This window comes from Podarcis pityusensis (genome assembly GCF_964106645.2).
Source record: "Podarcis pityusensis genome assembly, chromosome: 7".
Taxonomy (NCBI): domain Eukaryota; kingdom Metazoa; phylum Chordata; class Lepidosauria; order Squamata; family Lacertidae; genus Podarcis; species Podarcis pityusensis.
The window spans coordinates 72,498,684-72,521,071 of NC_138031.1; the positions used below are offsets into that span (position 1 = coordinate 72,498,684).

At 43.1% G+C, this 22,388-nt stretch overlaps 1 long non-coding RNA gene across 6 annotated transcripts in view; it reads right to left on the reverse strand.

The window, feature by feature from the left end:
- Positions 1-9,827: 9,827 nt before the first annotated feature.
- LOC308482102 overlaps positions 9,828-22,388 on the reverse strand; it is a 193,971-nt gene continuing 181,410 nt past the window's right edge. For 3 of the 6 annotated variants that reach the window (XR_013989012.1, XR_013989013.1, XR_013989014.1), the window contains one exon: positions 15,970-16,280. This is a non-coding gene — a long non-coding RNA (uncharacterized lncRNA). Of the gene's footprint in view, positions 9,949-15,969; positions 16,281-18,993; positions 19,197-19,573; positions 19,668-22,388 lie in introns of those variants that run through there. The other 3 variants (XR_013989011.1, XR_013989015.1, XR_013989016.1) reach the window with 3 other exon arrangements.

Below are 22,388 nucleotides of genomic sequence, written 5' to 3' on the forward strand. Positions count from 1 at the left end.
GGTTTAGAAAACCACAGTAAATTGAAATATATTTGCTTTGCTCTATCTGCAGCAGATAGACTTTTTGAAAACATATTGCAGGGGGGGAATGATTTTCTTTACCTTATTTTATACACTTTAATTCCCAGTGGCATTAACACTCTCATTTATATTTATAATGTTACAAAATGTACCATCTGTCATGCTAGCTGTGGGAGGCCAGATTATAGTACAGAATAATATGATTCATTTTTAATAGAAATCACTACTGGTTAATTATAATGCGAAGTGTCTCTTGGAAATGGAGCAATTATTTCACTGGTATTTTTGAGGCTGGCAAGTCAGACGGACCCATACTTCCCTTTGTCATCTTCAGTTTTGCTGAAAATGGTACAATATGATTCAAAATTAGCTTTCACCTGCTCTTTGCAAACACATTTTTCGATTTCTAGAAGTGAGTGATAATTTCTATGTAAAACATTCACAGTTGGGTGACTTCATTGGCTGTTGTTGTATCTGGTACTCTTGCCATGCAGATGAATCTCAACTCTAGCACTATTCAGCTATGACCTGTTCCTTTTCAACCAGTCTGCATTTATTTCTTCATTGTTTTCCTGATCTCTTTCATAGGTGAATGGCTGACTTTCTTCTGGTAAAATGTTACAAGAGATCAATTCTCCCCTTGCATCTTTGCTCAGTTCCCCTTCCTACTCACTTTCACATTGCTGCCACTGCAAACACTGAAGAATGATCACTCCAGCAGGGGCATAGGAAGAAATATTGCAAACTAGGGGTGAGGAGCAAAAAAAGAAAAAGAAAAAGAAAGCATGCTCCCTTCCGGCAGATGGCTCATTATGAAACCTGAAACCTGTTTTGTTAGGTCTCCTTTCTGCATGGAACCCTCACAGCGAAATGCCCTGTTAAGTAGGGAGCAAAAAGCTTATGGGGAGTCATTCAGTTTCTTTTGATGATCACAGAAAAAAAAGAGAGAGGGAGGGGTTGATGTGGGGGGAAATGGATAATTATATTTTGTTTGTATATTTACGAGAAACTAACATAATTTTCTTTCGAAATTTGCACATCTTCAAATTCTAATACACCATAAAATAACTTAAAAATGAATCAATCAATGTATTTATTATGGTCAACGGCCATTATTCAGAAAGAAACTTTGTACAAATATATAAATTAATTCAAAACAAAACAAAGAAAATGAATTATATTAGGGGAAATTGCTTGCAAGAACTTGTTTATTAGTCAAAATTGTGCACAAAAATGTGTAGGGGAAATTCACACAGAAATGCTGATGGATGAGTTTGTTTGTTTGTTTGTTTGTTTTAAAAAAAGCTCTGGAAAAAATGGAAACTGAGGGAAACCAAAATTGACTGACTTGTCAGGCCCTAATGTCTTATTATTTTCCCACATCAAAAACTAATGGCAAACTTCTTTAGACCATTGATAAACACTGCTTATGTCCATGGAATATTCTGATCTTACTTTTTTTTATATTGTTCTGTTTTCCCCATTTTCATTAAAATTATTTACAGTGACTACATTTGGGCAAGAAGGAGCCTAGTCTCCTGCTGGGCTCAAATGCTCCTCTCCATCCTTGACTTCTTGTGTAGCTACAAAGAGATTGGAATATTCTATTCTAGATTAACCACAGTTTAGTGTGTCATGCTTCTACTAACCATAGTCCAGAAGATTAACCACAGCTTGTCTGGGTTTGGATGCTGCAGCAAGCTGCAGTTAATCATGAACAGAAGCAATCATGAACAGGGACTAATTCTTGTAACTGTAAATTATGGGTTAGCAGTATCTCTGAAGAAGTACGGCATGTGTCTTATCTCTCTTTGAGCTCCCTTGACGAATCTGGGGGCACCACACAAGATTATTTATGGATCTATGAATAATTTCTGCTCCCCTCACTTTCTTATCTTTTTAGTTTACAACCATTCATTTTCATGGCCTGTTTGGCACATGGCTAATCCAGAAGATAAACTTGAAATCCCTGCCATCGTTCATGGGAAAACAAGCAACAGTGATATTTTCCCCTGCCTAGAAGAACAGCTGATCACTTCAGACAAACACCAAATAAAGCTCTCACCAGCAGATGGGGCTTCAGGAATAACTGGGTCCCTTTCATTACCTGCCACTCATCTGTCACATATCATTTCAAGATTTCCCCATCTGACAAATGGGGGAAAAACTTTCATATTGCTATATATAATTCAGGGATTGATGTGAGCATCAATAATAGTTCCTGCAACATGTCCAGGGTGACCAACATTCCAAAATCCTCATGTGGTCACATGGTACATCTATTGCTGTTGTTGAATTGGTTCTTATTAGGGGCTCTCTTCAAAATCTGACACGATGACTGCTTCTGTAAAACAATGGGGTGTTGGAGGAGGAGCTGGATCTCCTGTTGCCATTGGTGGATTGGGGAACGACATGGGTATGAACTCATGGCAACAGGAGCATCCCTCTTGACACTGGTCCAACAGTGGAGATAGGGCAGGAAGCAGTAGGATGGATGGCTTGCCTATAGGCATTAAAGGCAGGCAATTCTAGACAGAGAATGACTGAATTGTGACTCTCGGTGCACTCTAGAGCAGTGTTCTTCAACCTCTGGTCACCATATGTTGTTGGTCTATGAGTCTGATCATCTAAGTCACCTATGTCAAAGGTTAGGGATGATGGGAATTGTAGCTGACCACTTGGGGACACAAGGCTGAAGAACACTGCTCCAATGTGTTTATTTGCCTTCTTAAATTTCTATCTGACCACTCTTCCTATCATGGAACCCAAGATGGTGTACAGTGGTTCCCAAGCAGTAACCCATCCAGGCACTAACCAGACCAAGACCTGCTTAGCTTCAGCAAGGGAGTGGCCTCATGTGCACCCAGACCATCTTCTGGAAGAATAGCACAATTCAATCCCTGCCTTCTAAGAGCTGAGGCCTGTACTTGTAGGCTACAACAGTATTTCATGCCTATTGTGTGCTAGCAACTGTACAAAGTATTAATGCTACAACTGTACACACACTCACCTATGAATAAAGTCCATTGAGTTAGGTGGGACTTACTTCTGAGTAAATGCCTCCTTCTCCTTTATTTTCTGGCATGAGGTAGGGTGTGTGATGTCATGACACCTTAAAATTCCACATCCTAACCGGAAGCAGCCAATGAAACGGAACAGGCATGGGAAAGTGTGCAGCATGGTAATATTATTTTACACTTTATACATTACTAAATATTAGTAGAAGAAAAAGGAAGAGGTGGAGATAAGGAGGAAAAAATGAGGCTTCTGTTTGCTACAGCAGCCACCCATCTCCCAGAATGTCTAGTGTAGTGAAAGAGCACCAATTCAATTTTGTTCACGTTTAAAGTAGAACTTTTCTAATTGCACTTTCTGAAACACAGTCATTCCATGCGATTCACATGTCTCTGAATTTTTGCAATGGAGTTCTCCACCGAGCAATGTGTACAAAATACGCAAATTACACATATTAGTGAGAAGAAGGTACAAAAATGTGTTATATTAGGGAAAATTGCCTACAAACGTTTGTGTATTGGGAGAAGTACGTTGTTGACTTTGCATGGGAACTTCACAAATTCACAAACTGATGCAAAATTGTGGAGAACTGAACTTAAGATTGGAACAATGAGTTACTGAGAGAAATTGAAATGGACTGATTCATTCATCCTTCAACTAGTGCCAGTTTGAGTTTATTCAAGATAAGAAAGCTACCTATGTAGAGAGAATCTCATTTGTTGTTCTTCATTTTGCTGTTGTTGTTTTTAAAAATATTTCAAATAACATATGACAACACAAAACTCATAGTGCATTCACTCTGTGATCTACAATCAAAGGTCAAATGTTAAATAACACTGAACCTCCGTATTTGTGAAGCAGAGGCAGATGATTCTGAAACTTGAGAGTATATTGGGGGGGGGGTGTTCTGACTTGAAACACTTTTTGTGGTTTTGAAAAGCTGGACCCATGATCTAAAAGCTCATTTAGAACTGGCATTACCATTTCCTTCCTTCTCACACGTCAATAATTTTCTTGGCATAACTCCTTCTGTAATGCTGGTACCCAAGCCATTTCATTTATAAGTGAAACTAGGCTTTTGCTATATGTAATACAATTAACAGGAAAGCTTTGTGAGGACGTGCCAATATATTCTCCTCCTTTCCAATCTTTCCCCCAATTCCTACCCTTAAGCACATTTTCACCGTTCCAAAAGAACTCATTTTCTCTCTCTCTTTTTTTACATAAACATTAGGAAGACTAGCCTGATTGTCTGATTTAGTAACAAATGACATCTGGACATTTAGCTCATCTATCACCCAAAGAAATAAAAATATCATCCTTATATGAGTATACCGCTCATTATGGTAAATACCAGTCTCAATGATATTTACACTGATTTTGTGCTCTTATATAATATGATCTCTTAAGGCTGAATTCAAAGTCTACTATTTTCCCAACTGCACTCCCCCTTTTAAAAAAGAAATAAGGGCAACTGTTTATCACAGGGATGCCATGTGTCTTTTTTTTCCAGGACACATCCTCTTTCTTCAGGGGGAAAATGTGAGACAAATCACATTTATTTGCTTTGAATGGCCGTCATTGCGTCCTCTTTTTTGTTCTTCAAACTATGGCAACCCTAGTTTACTGTGGTCTTACAAAAATATTTCCTTATCTCTTAACCACTGAAAAACATTTAATTCTGTGTTAGCTTATGGAGTCAATCATTTTAAAATACAATTGCTATGCAGCGGATTCCTCTGAAGCTGCCTTTTGGGGACTTCAGTTGAGAGCACCATTATGTGTTGATCAGGAGGGGGGGAAAGTACAAAGAAACTGGGGCATGGGAATAGTTTCTTGAATCCACCAGCTGCTTATACATCATGCCAAGCATTATATATACTTGCAGGTGGATATAATCCCCTTTATTAATCCCTTTAAACTTGTAAAGCAGCATCAAAGGCAAAGGCTGATGTAAAAGTGTTGTAAATATGTTTCTACCTATGACTCCACATAAAACTGTTTTAAATGACTCCTTTATGCAGGCATTGATTTTCAGGTGACTGACAAATGACATCATTCTTTGTTGTTAGTAGAGAGCAAAATGAAAGCCTGCCTGACTGCTGGCACCCTTAGTATGGAACAAGGTGAGAGGTAGTGGAAGTGGAATAACCTTGTATGCCACTCAGTTCTCATTGTTATTTAGCTATTAAGGCATGGGTAGGCAAACCAAGGCCCAGGGGCCGGATCCGGCCCAATTGCCTTCTAAATCCGGCCCGCGGAAAGTCTGTGAATCAACATGTTTTTACATGAGTAGAATGTGTCCTTTTATTTAAAATGCATCTCTGGGTTATTTGTGGGGCATAGTAATTCGTTCATTTTTAATTTTTTTTTCAAAATATAGTCTGGCCCCCCACAAGGTCTGAGGGACAGTGGACCAGCCCCCTGCTAAAAAAGTTTGCTGACCCCTGTATTATGGTCATGAAGGGAAGGACTTATCTCCTGCAAGCACCATTATATTGCCTTAGCACAGTGATGGCCAAACTTGGTCCTCCAGCTGTTTTGGGACTATAACTCCCATCATCCCTAGCTAGCAGGACCAGTAGTCAGGGATGATGGGAATTGTAGTCCCAAAAACAGCTGGAGGACCAAGTTTGGCCATCACTGCACTGCCTTAGCCCGCCATACTGAAAGACAGATTTTTATTTTTATTTTTGTGCTAAAACAGTTGGAAGCCCTTCTATTTACCCAAATAATTTTCCTATATAAGGCAACCTGGTGGGTGACTCCCATTACTGGATCCATTATGATTCTCCTGGCAGTTCGTCCTGATGCCACTTACTGGGAGAGAGGCCAGTGTAAGTCTCCCAAAAGGGGCATTTCAGGAGTCGGACCAGAAGACTTAGGCTGGATTCTGAGCCTTTTCAACTTGGTCATGTGACTTGTCAATTGTAAAGGCTTGTTTTCCCTCTGCCAGTCTTATGCCAAATAGCTGCAGGCACCCCATTGCTGAACGGGGATAGGATCCACAGTAACTTGACACAACTTTGACTTACACCAGCTTGCTTTATGCTAGAATGCTCCCTAGGTGTGCTTCCACTCTGTGCTGGAATGTATTCCCTCAAAGTTTTATGCTGATGTAAGCCTGCTGGATTAATTTTACTTTCTGCAGAATACATTGCTATATTGCATGGGTAGGCAAACTTAGGCCCAGGGGCCGGATCTGGCCCAATCGCCTTCTAAATCTGGCTTGTGGATGGTCCGGGAATCAGTGTGTTTTTACATGAGTAGAATGTGTCCTTTTATTTAAAATGCATCTCAGAGTTATTTGTGGGACCTGCCTGGTGTTTTTACACGAGTAGAATGTGTGCTTTTATTTAAAATGCATCTCTGGGTTATTTGTGGGGCATAGGAATTCGTTCATTTCCCCCCCAAAAATATAGTCCGGCCCCTCACAAGGTCTGAGCGACAGTGGAGTGGCCCCCTGCTGAAAATGTTTGCTGACCCCTGCTATATTGCCTGACACCGATCTTTTAGCTACCGTGAAACCAAAATTTGCAATGCTTTAGAAAGGAAGAAAGCACAGTAGTTCTGCAACCTTATTTAGCCATGTTTTCTCTTACTAAGTGGAGAGGCATTGATTACTTTTGAGCATTTATCCAAGAAGACAAAGGGACCAAATTGCTTCAAAAGATGCTGTAAAGACAGCAAGAATAATTAATAAAACCAATGGAAAGACCTTAATCTGCATGTGTTTGTTCCCCGATATATTTAGAAGGGTATGTGCACCACAAAGCCGTCAGCCCGCCATTTATCTTCTGACTAGCTCAAATGAATACTTTTTAAAAGGAGGCAAACCCATTTGTCAGCCAAATAAGAACCTTAGTTAGATCATCAATACAAGGCACATAACCTCAAACTACAAGATGTGAAGTTGCGTGGAAACCAATTTGATATTCCTTGCATTCATAGCCTTTAAATGATTGTTGCAATTTGAGGACACTCATTTGACTTCTTGCTCCCATTTAAAATGTATTAGATCCAATTGTGATGACTAAAGGTAAAAGTCATTAACTTTAAGTGGAAGACCAGACCCTATAATCAGGAGGTTAATTGTGTTGGTTTTATTTGTCCTCCATCCTTCAAATATTCTCTGGTACTGACATTTTTCAAATTTAAGTTAAAAGTTTTTTGGAACCTCAAATTAATTTATCGTGAAACCCGTCCATGCCCACTAGTTCAAGCTTTCCAAACTAGCCATTACCTAGTAACCCTGAACTCTTAGCAAGTATTTTGAAGAGCAAAGGTTATTAAAAGTGTAGTGAGTATTTTAAAACTCCTCAGAGCAAAAAGCATGTGAATATATTATAAAAGCCACATGTTAGATATCTCCACAACTATCCCAAAAGACAGGGACACAGGTGGTGCTATGGGTTAAACCACAGAGCCTAGGACTTGCCGATCAGAAGGTCGGCGGTTTGAATCCCATGACGGGGTGAGCTCCTGTTGTTCGGTCCCTGCTCCTGCCAACCTAGCAGTTCGAAAGCACGTCAAAGTGCAAGTAGATAAATAGGTACTGCTCCAGCAGGAAGGTAAATGGTGTTTCCGTGTACTGCTCTGGTTCGCCAGAAGCGGCTTAGCCATGCTGGCCACATGACCCGGAAGCTGTCTGCGGACAAACGCCAGCTCCCTCGGCCAATAAAGCGAGATGAGCGCCGCAACCCCAGAGTCGGTCACGACTGAATCTAATGATCAGGGGTCTCTTTACCTTTACCTTTATCCCAAAAGACTAGAGGCCTGCTTATATAGAAGGCATTGAATTTCTATACCACTTATTCAGTTGGAGATGCAGGTTATGTTCAAGAGCCCCACTACATCTCTCTCTCTCTCTCTCTCTCTCTCTCTCTCTCTCTCTCTCTCACACACACACACACACACAGAGTGCAATCCTATGCATGCCTATTCAAAAGTAATTCCCAGTTATTTCAATGGGACATTTTGCCAGATAAATGTGGGCAGGATTGCAAGCTAAAAATAGTACCACCTATACATTTATGAAAAAAAAATGTAAAAAATGTAAAGGACCCCTGGATGGTCAAGTCCAGTCAAAGACGACTATGGAGTTGCAGTGCTCATCTCTGCTTTCAGGCCAAGGGAGCTGACGTTTGTCCACAGACAGCTTTCCAGGTCATGTGGCCAGCAGGACTAAACCACTTCTGGCACAAAGGAAAACCGTGACAGAAGCCAGAGCACACGGAAATGCCATTTACCTTCCCGCCACAGAAGTATCTATTTATCTACTTGCGCTGGTATGCTTTTGAAGTGCTAGGCTGGCAGGAGCTGGGGCAGAGCGACAGGAGCTCACCCTGTTGGGGGATTCGAACCGCTGACCGATCAGCAAGCCCAAGAGGCTCAGTGATTTAGACCACAGCGCTACCCATGTTCCTTTAGATGTATTCATAGTAATTATTACAGAATACAGTGGTACCTTGGTTTAAGAACAGCTTAGTTTATGAACAACTTGGATTAAGAATGCTGCAAACCCGGAAGTAGGTGCTTTGGTTTGTGAACTTTGCCTTGCAAGCACAACATGTTCCGCTTCCAGTTTAGTGTGTTCCATTTGTAAATTGAGTCCTCCGCTGCTATGGGAAAGCACACCTTGGTTTAAGAACACTTTGGTTTAAGAACGGACTTCCGGAACGGATTAAGTTCATAAACCAAGGTACCACAGGATAGGAATACTTTTAAAACACTGTTCTCCATCCCATCCAGGGATCTAATGTCAGCTATTTTGCACACTCTGAAGAGCAGAGTTCTAAGTCATTATGTTCTGGGGCATCTCATCAACAGCACTGCTTTCCGTTGACTCTGGGATCTCATATCCTTTGATTATTATGGTCCCATCTTCCTGCTGTCAGTCCACTGTCAGACCCTATTGGCTCCTCCTTCATATGTATACCAAATGCCTTTCAGAACTAAGAAATTGATGGGCCTTGTACCATAGAATGGCAAAATTCACTCCCTCTCAGTCCCAGATCTTAGGATTTCCTATCTACCCTTATCAATGACCATTTCTGCCTTAGTTGGGCTTCCCTTTCCTTTGCAGACCCTCCAAGCGTCCCTGTTTTCCAGGGACATCCCTGATTTCCAGGGACGTCCCTGATTTAGAGAAGCCAGCCCAGTTTCTGATTTGAGCCCAAAATGTCCCACTTTTTCTTAGAATGACCCTATTCTCATTGGAAAAGGGTTGGAAGGTATGGAGTTATCCAATCCCTAAGCCATCTGATGGCAATCCTGCATAGGGAAGTTTTTATGTTTAATGTTTTGTTATGTTTTTATATATGTTGGAAGCTGCCCAGAGTGGCTGTGGCAACCCAGTAAGATGTGTGGGGTATGAATAGTAAAATTATCATTATGGAATAGGACGTCCCTATTTTCATCAGAGAAATGTTGGAGGGTATGAGAGAGATAGAGAGATGGTTTCACATCACTCTACATGCAAACTGAGTCTGACAATCTCCATTCTGCTTCATAACAGAATGTGATACTCAGTTGGAACAGTATCTCTCCCATAGAAAATAAAATAAAATAAAGCTCTTAGAAATCCATTGTGCACACACTGGGCACACATGCACTTTCCCATTGGTTTTGTATATGAGACAGAAGCACAGCCTAGTTTTAACAGCAACAGTAGTGCTGTTGCAGACTAATAATTTTCCAACTGTACCTGATCATCACTCTTCCAAAATGAAATGAACACGCTCACCACAAAACACCATGCTAGTGCATTTCATTAGCTGTAATCAACTTGTCTTGCCTTTGCTGATTTATTGTGCCTTTTGCTCCTTTCTCTGAAAATGCTACGCGTAGGTTTGCTGCCAGGGACAGTTTTACAGATTTCAGTAGAGGAGGCAATGCGTCTTCTCTTTCTTTCTGTAGAAGTAACATTCAGATGGGGAAGGGAGATTACATGGCTGACTCTTGGATTGGAAGAATCCTCCAGGAATCAGGGCTTTGGAACTTGGTAGAAGAGGGTAGAAGTAGAATTTGGTAGAAGAGAGCATCTTAAAAAGCAGAGACATCACCTTGCCAACAAAGGTCCGTATAGTTAAAGCTATGGTTTTCCCAGTAGTGATGTATGGAAGTGAGAGCTGGACCATAAAGAAGGCTGATCGTCGAAGAATTGATGCTTTCGAATTATGGTGCTGGAGGAGACTCTTGAGAGTCCCATGGACTGCAAGAAGATCAAACCTATCCATTCTGAAGGAAATCAGCCCTGAGTGCTCACATTGCTCTGTCCCAGCTTCTGCCAACCTAGAAGTTTGAAAGCATGCCAGTGCAAGTAGACAAATAGGCATCATTGTGGCAGGAAGGTAAATGGTGTTTCTTTGTGCTCAAACCAAAAACTCAGACCACACCTCAGGGCAAGTGGGTGGGTGGGGAAGGACAGTTCCCTTGCATTGCCAATGGCTCTCAATGGCCCTTTATTGTTTCTTAATGGCCCTGGACCATAAAGAAGGCTGATCGCCAAAGAATGCTTTTGAATTATGGTGCTGGAGGAGACTCTTGAGAGTCCCATGGACTGCAGGAAGATCAAACCTATCCATTCTTAAGGAAATCAGCCCTGAGTGCTCACTGGAAGGACAGATCCTGAAGCTGAGGCTCCAATACTTTGGCCACCTCATGAGAAGAGAAGACTCCCTGGAAAAGACCCTGATGTTGGGAAAGATGGAGGGCATAAGGAGAAGGGGACGACAGAGGACGAGATGGTTGGATAGTGTTCTCGAAGCTACCCATATGAGTTTGACCAAACTGCAGGAGGCAGTGGAAGACAGAAGTGCCTGTCGTGCTCTGGTCCATGGGGTCACAAAGAGTCGGACATGACTAAACGACTAAACAACAACAACAGGGTTGTTGAGTCCTTTATTCTTTTCACGCAATGTTCAGGACTCTCACTCAGCTCAACTCTGTACATGCACCTTAAAGAAATCACCATGCAGACCTCTATGTCAGCTTTTGAAGTCCCCCTCCTTTTAAAACCCCACATCCTATATTCCTTTTCTGGTCACACTCTTAAACTACTTTGGGAATTGCAGCTCTGTGAGGGTATTGGGGACTCCTAACAACTCTCAACTGTTATGCGGCCTAGGACCCACGTATCTATGGGACCGCCTCTCCTGGTATGCCCCGCGGAGGACCTTAAGGTCCACAAATGACAACATTTTGGAGGTCCCAAGTCGCAAAGTGGTTAGATTGGTCTCAACTTTGGCCAGTGCCTTTTCAGTGCTGGCCCCGCCTTGGTGGAACACTGTGACCAGGGCCCTGCAGGACTTGACATCTTTCCACAGGGCCTGCAGACAGAGCTGTTCGCCTGGCCTTTGGTTTGGACTCAGTCTGACCCTTATGTTTCCCTCCGCTTATGGTTTTGATTTATGGGCTACTTTTAAAATGAGGCTGCATTTTAAATTGCATTTTAACCTGTATTTTAAATTGGTCCCCCCCCCCCCTTATGTTTTTACTGTAATTTTACTGGTCTTAGCTGCCCTGAGCCCAGCTCTAGCCGGGGAGGGCAGGGTATAAATAAAATTTATTATTATTATTATTATTATTATTATTATTATTATTATTATTATATTGTTATTGTTGTCATTTATGGAGACTACAGTTTCCATAAATATTTAGAGGGAGCCATGACTGTTTAACGTGGTATGGCATTGCTTTAAACATATAGTGATGATAGGGCCTTAGGTAGCAAGCGATAAGTCGATTCCATACAACTACTTTGAGGAACACATTGTTACTGATAAAAACAACAACTAATTCCTCATTATTATTATTTTTCATTTTCTCAAGGTTACAAAGAATGGGAATTTACAAAGGTTGAGGGAGCTGGGTATGTTTAGCCTGGAAAAGAGGAGACCGAGAGAAGATATGGATTTTTTTTAAGGAGAGGTTGGACGGCCATGGATGCTTTAGTTGAGATTCCTACATTGCAGGGGGTTGGACTAGATGACCGTGAACGTCCCTTCCAACTCTGCAATTCTGTGATTCTATGAAAACCTCAAATGTTTGCACCTTCCTGTGCAAGGAAAGTTGTTCTGACCCCTTGATCGTGTTAACTGGCATTTTCCGTACGTTTTCCAGCCCAGTGGCCTGATCCAGCCGGACATTTCTTAGGCTACAGTGCCTCAACATTAGTAAACAAATGTGAGTGTTTTGATTTCATTCACATTTCTATGATTATTGCACACAGGCCCAAAGTAAATACCCCCCCACCTCTATCTTATCTGCTTGGCCATAAGTATATGCTGCCAGCTTTCGTTAAAACTTAATCTCTTCACTTTTGTATGTCTTATTACACATAGTTAAGCCCGTATTTTAAAAAGACGGGGGGTAAATAACCACACATACTTTAAAATGAAGATATCACGAAATGTTGTGTGACATTTCACGTTGTACTCTGTCAGGGCCCTTCCTTCCTGTAATCATTATTGTCTCTAACCTTTGCTCAGTTCCATTCTGTTTGGGAGCAGTCAAAACCTTATCAATTTGCCATCATTTCCTTCCAACTAATATATTTGCGAGAATCTAAAGGGCAGGGACCCTTTCCAAAGAAACTCATGTGCTTGGAATCACAATGCCTGCTTACCATCCTGGCATAGAGGAGAAAAGTGTAGTTGCCTCGAGTCTGTTTACAACACAGGTCACACCCCCACTGTACATTGAAAGCACATTTGAAGTGCATGGCTTCCCGCAAAGAATCCTAAGAACTGTAGTTTACCCCTTACGGAGCTACAATAACCAGCACGCTCAACAAACTGCAGTTCCCAATATTCTTCGGGGAAGCCATGCAACTTAAAGTTATGGTGTGGATCAGCCTACAGTATAGAATCCACCAAGGCAAGTGCAGCCCACAAACCACAATTTGTGGCCTTCCACATGCTCAAACCACCCCACTCTCCTTATAAGGGTGGGCAGCAACAAACAAACAAACCACAATACCCCTCACCCTCCAAAAAGGACAGGGGTAGAGCTGTCCTGCATGACTGGTGGGATGTGTTTGGCTCAGCGGGTCTCGATCCATAGGAATTTCTCAAGTGATTGCTACGTCGGTAGCCGCAGGCAAATGCTACCAATATTGTATTTTCAGCAACTTGCTCTTTAAATACAACATGATAGATAGAGAGCAATGACTTTCATTTGGCTGAAGCAATCTTGAAACCAAATAGCTCCCAGGCTGCTGATTATGTGCCCTGGCCCTGAGTGTCTCTGAACTCAATTGATGACATGGGAGCTTTTTATTTCTCCCGCCAAATGTTAGAGATTAATTAAGCTGATATATGTTATGAAAGTTGTAACATTCTACCCATACTATACAACACCACAAAAATATGAACTAATGCACTGAGCTTATAAGTAGAGTATAATGTTACAGACGTGCTTCTAATGGTACTACAACAATTGCTTATATGTATCTTTTTGGAAAACGAAGAAACAAAATCCTCAATGGTTCTTTAAACCATCTATTCACCAATTAACAAATGGTTAAACAATCACAATATTTTGCAGAGAAAACCATGTAGGGTGAGAGAAGATCCATCCAGCTGTTTTCACCTGTCCATGTATATACTGGAGGATTACCTCCTCATCAAATGCACTTTAACCAAGTATTTCTGTATGCAAGTCCAGGATTATTTCTCATGCTACACTCTTAATAGATATAGGTCTAGTTCTGATACTCATTTGACCATGTGGATAAGAGCCTTCCAGCCATCTGGAATTCAAAAGTCTCTGATTCATCAGCATCTAAACAGTTAGCAGCTCAGGAGTGTGACTTATCTGATTATCTAATTACTTGCCTTGCAATCTCTCAGGTCTAGGGGCCGGCCCACCCACGAGGCAAGGTGAGGTGACTGCCTCAGGTGGCAGATCCACAGTGGTGGCAGATTTGTCCTCCAAAGAAAGCATCTCCCACTGTTGCTTCCATGGTAGCAGCAGTGGCTGCAGCACCCATTAGATCTGGTGTCTCCTTGGCAGACCCCCACCCAATGCCACCACTCCAGTGGCCTCTCAGCAAATAGGAGGCACTGCTAGTCCTCCCACCCCTTGGGAGGAAATGGGGGGCTGCCCTCTGGGGTCTCCTGGGGTCTGCACCAACCCTTACTTCTATTATGGTCTTTGATATAACCAGATAAACAATCAAGTAAGGTTGTTTTGATTCCCACCCACCCCCTGTTCCTGATGTAGATTTTCACTTACCCCCTGGGTGCCAGATTTGGGGAGGTGCAGGCAGTTCCCCTGCACAGAGCATCCAGCCAAGGGGGCACAAAATTGAGAAGATCCATAATTGAGATCTATTTGGGGGGCACCAAATTTTGGGCTTCCACAGGACACCATATTATGAAAGATTACCAAAGTTTGCCCCTGACACCCTTGTTCCTGATGCACATCTTTATTCCCCGCTTGTATTCCTCATGTAGATCTTTAATGGGGGAACCAGCATTTTGTGTTTCACCTCAGGTGCCCAAATGTCCTGGGCTGGCCCCTCTCAGACCTAATCTGGAGGCATGCACATATATACACAACAGGAAAATTCAAAAAGAGCAAAATGCCCAATCTCAAGGTGAGCTCCAATTTTCAGGGAGCAGCTGTCGTCTATATTTCTCAGACTGCCCCCTGACATCCTCATTCAAGGGTACTGTGAGAAATTTAAATGATGACTGCCTGACTGCAAAAAACAAACAAAAAAACAAAGAGAGGTCCAGGACACACATTTGTCCAGGCATCTAGTAGCTGCATTTAGGGTGTAAAGGGAAAGAAGAGCTTTTAGGAAACCTAGAATTGCAATGGTTAGTGGTGAACCAGGTGGGAAAAGGTGACTATCAATGATGCACTGCTATCAGGGGCTATTTTTCCACTTTTGGAGGCATTATGCTTCTGAAGACCATGGGCTGGACATCATAGGAGGGAAGAGTGCTGCTGCTCCTAGGACTTGCTTGGAGGCTTCCCATAGGACTAGGTGGCCTGACCCAGAAGGCTTAGGTTCTTTTGTTATTATGAATGTCTAAACCTGGCCTTAGAACACTGGGAGCACCAAGGTTTCCTAGGTATAAAAGGTAAAGGATCCCTGGACGGTTAAGTCCAGTCAAAGGCAACTATGGGGTTGTGGCGCTCATCTCACTTTCAGGCTGAGTTTGTCCACAGACAGCTTTCCAGGTCATGTGGCCAGCAGGACTAAGCTGTTTCTGGCACAACAGAACACTGTGACAGAAACCAGACTGCATGGAAATGCCGTTTACCTCCCTGCCACAGCAGTACCTATTTATCTGCTTGCACTGGTGTGCTTTCGAACTGCTACATTGGCAGAAGCTGGGAAAGAGCAATGGGAGCTCACTCCGTCACAGGGATTTGAACCGCCAACCTTCTGACTGGCAAGCCCAAGAAGCTCAGTGGTTTAGACCACAGTGCCACCCGCGTCCTAGGTATAGTCCTCATCCAAAACCCATCATTATTTGGTCATAGTCTTTCCACATTAGGTAAAATTAAAATCCTCCCTCAACTCCCTAAAAATCCCAACAAATAAGTTTGATATTATCCAACTGGATATTATTGAATTAATTAAAAAAGTACCCTGATTATTCCATTAGGGCCCTTTGGGGATCCAAGGTCATATTTCGCTAAACCATTTCCAGTGTCATCTCCCAACCTTATTAGAATATCTGAGCTTATGTTGCTGAGGAGGATTCCCCTCTACTGCCATGGTGCCAGTGCTACCACTTTATGTGGCACTGAACTCCATGCTCCTGTTCTCATATTAACGCTGCTTATTATTTATACTAAAAGGTTTACCCTTGCCGAGAATCAGAATTATGTGGCTTGTTGCATTACTGGAAACATTCCAGTAGGAGTGGATCGGGGAGCGAGGGTTGTTTACTCATAAAACAAACACGGGCATTTGGGCATTATTTTTTATTATTATTCATCTGCTTCAATTCTCTGAGAAAGTGTGTGGCTGTCCATATCCTATATTCTTTATTCTTTTTTCCTCAAGGTTTTATATCCACTAATTTGTTTCTTTTACGACAGCTGAAATTGAGAATGAGGAGGAAATTCTTTCTCCATCTCACTGCAATATAGCTGGCAGTTATGTAATGTACTTACTGGATATGCATAACTTTCAAGTCACACTTCTGGGGATGTTGACAGTAACCATTTTCTTCCCATGTGACAGGATACATCAATAGGCAAATATGACCTTTCACAGTCTGTTAAAAATGTGATGAAAGCAAAATATTCGGGTTACAAACCTCCATACAATGTCCTATGAACCACAGGATGCGTTGCTGTAATGTATATTTTGTTACCCAAATTTATTTGTTAGGACTTATTTATGTGCAAACGGGAAAATTGTGTTTCAGTGCCCCTCTCCTCCGCACCCCCCAACATACGCCTTTGAATCATTTTGAACAGATAAAACCACCTTTCCGAGGAAATTGGGCAGACAACAGATTTCATGGGTTTGCCAGGGTAAAATGGCAAGCTTAAAAGTTTGTTGACGATTAACTGCAAAAAGATACAGTGGTACCTCGGGTTAAGAACGTAATTCATTCTGAAGGTCCGTTCTTAACCTGAAACTGTTCTTAACCTGAGGTACCACTTTAGCTAATGGGGCCTCCCGCTGCCACTGCACCACCGCTGCACGATTTCTGTTCTCATCCTGAAGCAAAGTTCTTAACCTGAGGTACTATTTCTGGGTTAGCAGAGTCTGTAACCTGAACTGTCTGTAACCTGAAGCGTCTATAACCCGAGGTACCACTGTATGTGGCAGTAATCCAGAAGTAACTGCCTCAATATGCTAATGATACTTGCTGTCTGCTTGAAGGGTTGTTGCAAAGGGGGGGGGGGAGAGAAAATGAGACTGAGCTTAAGCACAAGAATGGACATTTCCACCTTGAAGTTAAAGATCTCCTCTGCACTGGGTTTTCGACACAATACATTTAAAGCACTCTTATACCACCTTAACAGGATTATCCCAAAGAATGCTGAGAGTTGTTAGGAAATCCTTCACAGAGCTATAATTCCCAGCCCCCTTGAAAAAAATTCACAGGGCAAAAAAACAGGACCTCCATACTTGGCTTTCATACATCAGGTATAGCATTTGAACATCGAAACCAGAAAGCAGATATCTAGGCAGAAGATGTTTGTCCAGTGGGGTGTGGCAACAGTGCATGGAATCACTGCTTTTTACCAGGAGAGAGGGAAGAAGGGAAGATCGATGCTTAGGAGGCACATAGCAGGAGCCCCGTGTTGCTAGCATTGCAACTCTGCCCCACCGGTTGAGTCACTTCAGCATCAAGATGAATAAGATGTGCCACATACATCCTACAGGATAAAATTCATCACCAAGCCCCAGTTCTTATGGAAGAAATATTGGTACCCCCCATGCCTTGCTGTAATTACTAGTAACCATCAACTCTTTTCATGCGCGCTTGCTATGCTAAAATTAGTAGGGCATTCTGTGATGGACCCATAGAGAACTGGAAACCACATTACACCTATGACAGAATAGCTAGACCCAAATCTTAATTGAGCGGGAACTTCATAATGGGCTGTCATTATGTAGATACATATCTCTATAATTAGATGGTACAAAGGACAGACCTTTTGAGATACTGGAAAGAGGAGGCATTGCTTGAAATCTAATGTCACATTAATGTGCTTTTCTCTTCAGCATGATCATTTAAGTACAATGTTTCCATAGTCACATCTCCTAGTTTTCCCCTCAACTCCCTTTCTTTTTCACATCACTCCCACACGAGGCAACAATTGTGCTTAAGGGCCAAAATGTGTTTTTCCAAAAAAAAATACTGATCAAAAATCTGCAGTGAAAATCCACACAGTCATCATTAACTTCACTTCCCAATACGGGTGTCCTCCAAACCTAAGAGCTGGGAGAACCTCCTGTTTCTATATTAGCTGGTGACTCCACTCTGGCTCCCAATATTGTGCCATGTGATAACTTGACCAGTTACTTTCTTCAACTTTCTTTCTTCAACTTCTTTCTTCAGCTGCCTGCTCCATCACAGCCTAACTCGACAGCCTTAGATAGGACATATCTATCATGGCCTAAGGGTAGCTCCATTCCCACAACCCCTTGAGCTGGCTGGCAATGAAAAGTAGCTGGTATGAGTTGCCCTGTATAGGTCTGAGGAGAAGACAATGGGACTCTGTGAGAGATCCCATCACAGTGAGAGATTTTGAAGAGGCTGATGTGATACCCAGTTTCAAAGACATCTTCCCAACCATCTCTGAAGGGGTTGTGGTGGACTTGTTGGGAAATCCAGAGCCAACAGGGGAGCACACTTCTAGTTGATTGGACACCTCCACATTAGTTGCTTACTGAAGATGAGGGAGAAGCCAGAATGGGGCTAGGTATACCTTGTAACCCAGCTAATGACTATGAAGAGAAGGAGTTGGCTATAGAAGTATAAATCTCTCAGTCTCTCCTGGACCTATGCTGGGATAGCAGCCTTCGGATTTAGTGTGTCTCCATCATCAGGGCAACCAAGCTGCAGGCCACATCTGGGCCAGCTTCAGTTTAACTTGCCCCAATGTCTGGAAGGGCAACAAATGTAATGATGGGATTCTGGATGCTAAATGATGGTGCAAATCAGTGCAGACAATACTGAGGCAGAAGGCATGATTTTGGTATAAGGCAGCTACTTAACTATGGCATGAAGGTGTGAGATGCATGAATTCAGTTTGAATACTTGAAAGTCTGGGGTAATCACAGTTTCAGTGATAGAAGATAAAACTCCCTTATGTAGTATGAGAGAGGCGGAATTGCCAATTAATGATGCTTCTTTCTATATGGAACTTAGAATAAAGAAAAAGTTTTTGTTGCCTTTGCCATTAATCTCACTTAATTTTGCATCTCCCATTGCATTTTTTAGGGGATGGGTTTTTCTTTCCTCCTACCTCCATCTTTGTTGATTAACTGACTGTATTAAGTTGCCAGAGAAAAATAAGATAGATTTAGCTGGCTCATAAGAGGGAATAATTCACAACCAATTGAGCCAATGGAGTTCCAGACTTAATGTTGGTACATAATTCTCAGCAGAGGGATAAAGATGATCTGTTATGTTGCCAAGAGCTGTTAATCAACTTGTTTATGGTAACTTCTGCAACATAAAATAGAAGGCTGTCAACAAGTTAAAATATTTTAAAATGACCCTTTGACAAGCAGATTGTAGTAACCCAGTGTGATTATCATTCTCTTACATTTCCAGTATTTCAAGCAAAAAGAATAATTCAAAATAGCAGTAAATCTACAGGTTATGCTCCCAGCTGCATACAATTCACAGTTATGGCTATGCCTCTTACATTTTCCCCTTAAAAAGTATATAATTTATTGCTGATACGGCTGAAGATATAAAACTGCTAATAAGTTTCAATATACAACTCTAAGAACACTAAGAGGAACAACAAAAATTGATGAATTTCCACTGATGTGAGTTTTAAAGTGGAAGCCAACTAAAAACACACACATGTGTGTCTTATGTTTGATATGTAGCCATCATGCAGTCTGTCAGGTACAATATCAGGACTGGTGGTCTGGAGGCAAGCAGGTACTGACCAAACAGAAAGTTGAGCTGGGAGCCCGTAAATGAAGACCAGTCAGTCTTATACCACAGTCCTATTGAAAGTGACGGGACTTAATTTGACTAAAGTTTGCTGGATTGTTGGCATTGTGATCTCTTATAACTATTGTTAACTGATACAGCACACCTCTTGTATCATATCTACTCAAAGGAACAGGAAAAGACACATCACTATATCTGTTACATTTAATATCTACCTTGCTTTAGGGCAGAAGTAGCCAATATGATAAGGGACGCGGGTGGCACTGTGATCTATACCACAGAGCCTAGGTGTGATGGGATGATGAGCTGCTTGTGCGTAAAATCGTATCCCCTCAGAGTTTGTTCAAGTCCACAAACCTCTGTCTGTGACGGAGCCCCTCAGACATGGCTCCTCTAGTCACTAGCAGATTCCGACAGTGGTTGCTTTCGGAATCGCTTCCAACATAAAAGCTCCTTAACGGAAACACGTCTTCTGGACTCTCTGCGTGACAGTTTCCGGCGAGGAGTGGGTGTCCCTACAGGAGGTCCTGAAACCTCCCCACTGTTTTCGCTGGAAGTGTCTCTGAGCCATCCCTCCAGCTCACTTTCCCTCAGCTCAGCTCCTCTCCCCCTACTGGTTCCCTCTTCAGCTGCTGAGTCTCTCTCAACCTGTGTGAGCCCTTTCACCTCCCTTCCTTCCGATGGCAGTTCCCTGACATCCACCTCCCCTCCAGGGCCCCCTTCACCCCCTCTCGCCCCCTCCTCTACGGGCGGTGAGGAGGCAAAACCCCGGAATGAACTTCCTTCATCTTCCGATGTCTCGAACACTTCTCTCCACCTGTTGCGGTTCCTGGTCTCGAAGTACTCCTCCTCCTCAGAGTCCATCTCCCCTTCCCCTTCCGAGTCCGGGAATCCTTCCAACTCCTCCTCCTCATCGGTGGTCCCAAAGTATTCCCTCCGGAACCTCTCCACAGGCTGAGGTTTCCTTGGGAACCTTTGATGGAACGTTTCTATCAATACCTCGTCATTGATATCTTCTGCCATTACCCAAGTGTTTTCTGACTCCGGTTCTCCTTCCCACGCTACCAAATACTCCACCTGATCCCCCTTCCACCTGGCGTCGAGGATTTCTGCCACATGGCTGCTGCATTCTCTTTCTTCTATGACCGGTCCCCGAGTGGCCATCCCTTCTCGTCCCCCCTCATACGGTGACAGTAACGACCTGTGAAATACTGGGTGCAGTTTCATGTGGTTGGGTAACCGGAGCCTGAAAGCCACTGGGTTGACCTGTTGAATGACCTCAAAGGGACCCAATCTCCTGGGTCTTAATTTCTTACAACCTCCTTTGAACGGCAACCCTTGGGTTGACAGCCACACCCTATCTCCCACCCTTATGGTTTCACCTTCCCTTCGGTTCTTGTCTGCCTGCCTCTTGTATTCTTCCTTCGCCCTTTCTAAGTTGAGTTGGAGCTGACGATGGATTGCTTCCATTTCTTCTACAAAATGCTCGGCTGCCGGGACGCTCCATCTCTCCCCTTCTCCCCCTGGGAAAGCCCTGGGATGACACCCATAATTAGCCAAGAAGGGGCTCATCCCTGTGGACACATTCTCGGCATTGTTGTAGGCAAATTCCGCCAGCGCCAACTTTTCTACCCAGTCATTCTCTCTGTCATTGACATAACACCTCAGGTATTGCTGGAGGACCCCGTTTGCTCTTTCCGCCTGCCCGTTGGTTTCAGGGTGCCGGGCAGTCGAAAAGTTGACCTCCACCTGCAGTAAGCTCATGAGCTTCCTCCAGAACCTGGAAGTAAATTGTTTTCCTCGGTCTGAGACCACCCTCAATGGCACTCCGTGCAACCTAAAAATGTGTTCTACAAATAACTTCGCTGTCTCTTCCGCCGTGACTGCATGCGAGCAGGCTACAAAGTGGCACATCTTTGTTAGTAGGTCTACCACCACCATGATGGCTGTTTTCCCCTTGGACTTCGGCAGATCAGTCATAAAATCTATCGACACTGCCTCCCAAGGTCGTTCTGGGGTTGGTAAGGGTTCTAATAGCCCCGCCGGCGCCCGCCTCTCCCCTTTGGCTCGCTGGCATTGCTCGCACCCTCTTACATACTCCCGTACATCTTCCCTCACCTTAGGCCACCAAAATTCCCTGGTGACCAACCACATGGTTTTGTGTTGTCCAAAATGCCCCGCCGTGGGGCTGTCGTGCAACTGCTTGAGTACTCTCCCCCTTAAGTCTCCTTCAGGGATATACAGTGCCCCTTTGTAATACAAAGCTCCATTTCTTTCCTCGAAACCCCCTGGTTCCTCTCCCTCACCCCTAAGACCTCTGAGTTTATTCTGGGCGTATTCATCATTCTCTGTTTCCTCTACCAGTTCTCTTTGTCCCACCAATGCCGCCCCACACACCCAGCGGTCCTCTGGAATGACATGTCTCTCTTCGGGTGCTCCCTCCCCCTCCAAATATTCAGGTTTGCGTGAGAGAGCGTCCGCCCTAATGTTCTCTGGGCCTGGCACGTAACAAATCTCAAAGTTAAATTTGGAGAACTCCTGGGCCCATCTCACTTGCCGTTGGTTGAGCACTCGTGCCGTCCTCCAATACTCTAGGTTCTTGTGGTCAGTGCACACTTGCACCTTATGTTGTGCGCCAATTAGCAGGTGCCTCCATCTCCGGAACGCCTCATGAATGGCTAGTAGTTCTCGGTCATACACCGTGTAGTTCCTCTCGGATTTGTTCAGCTT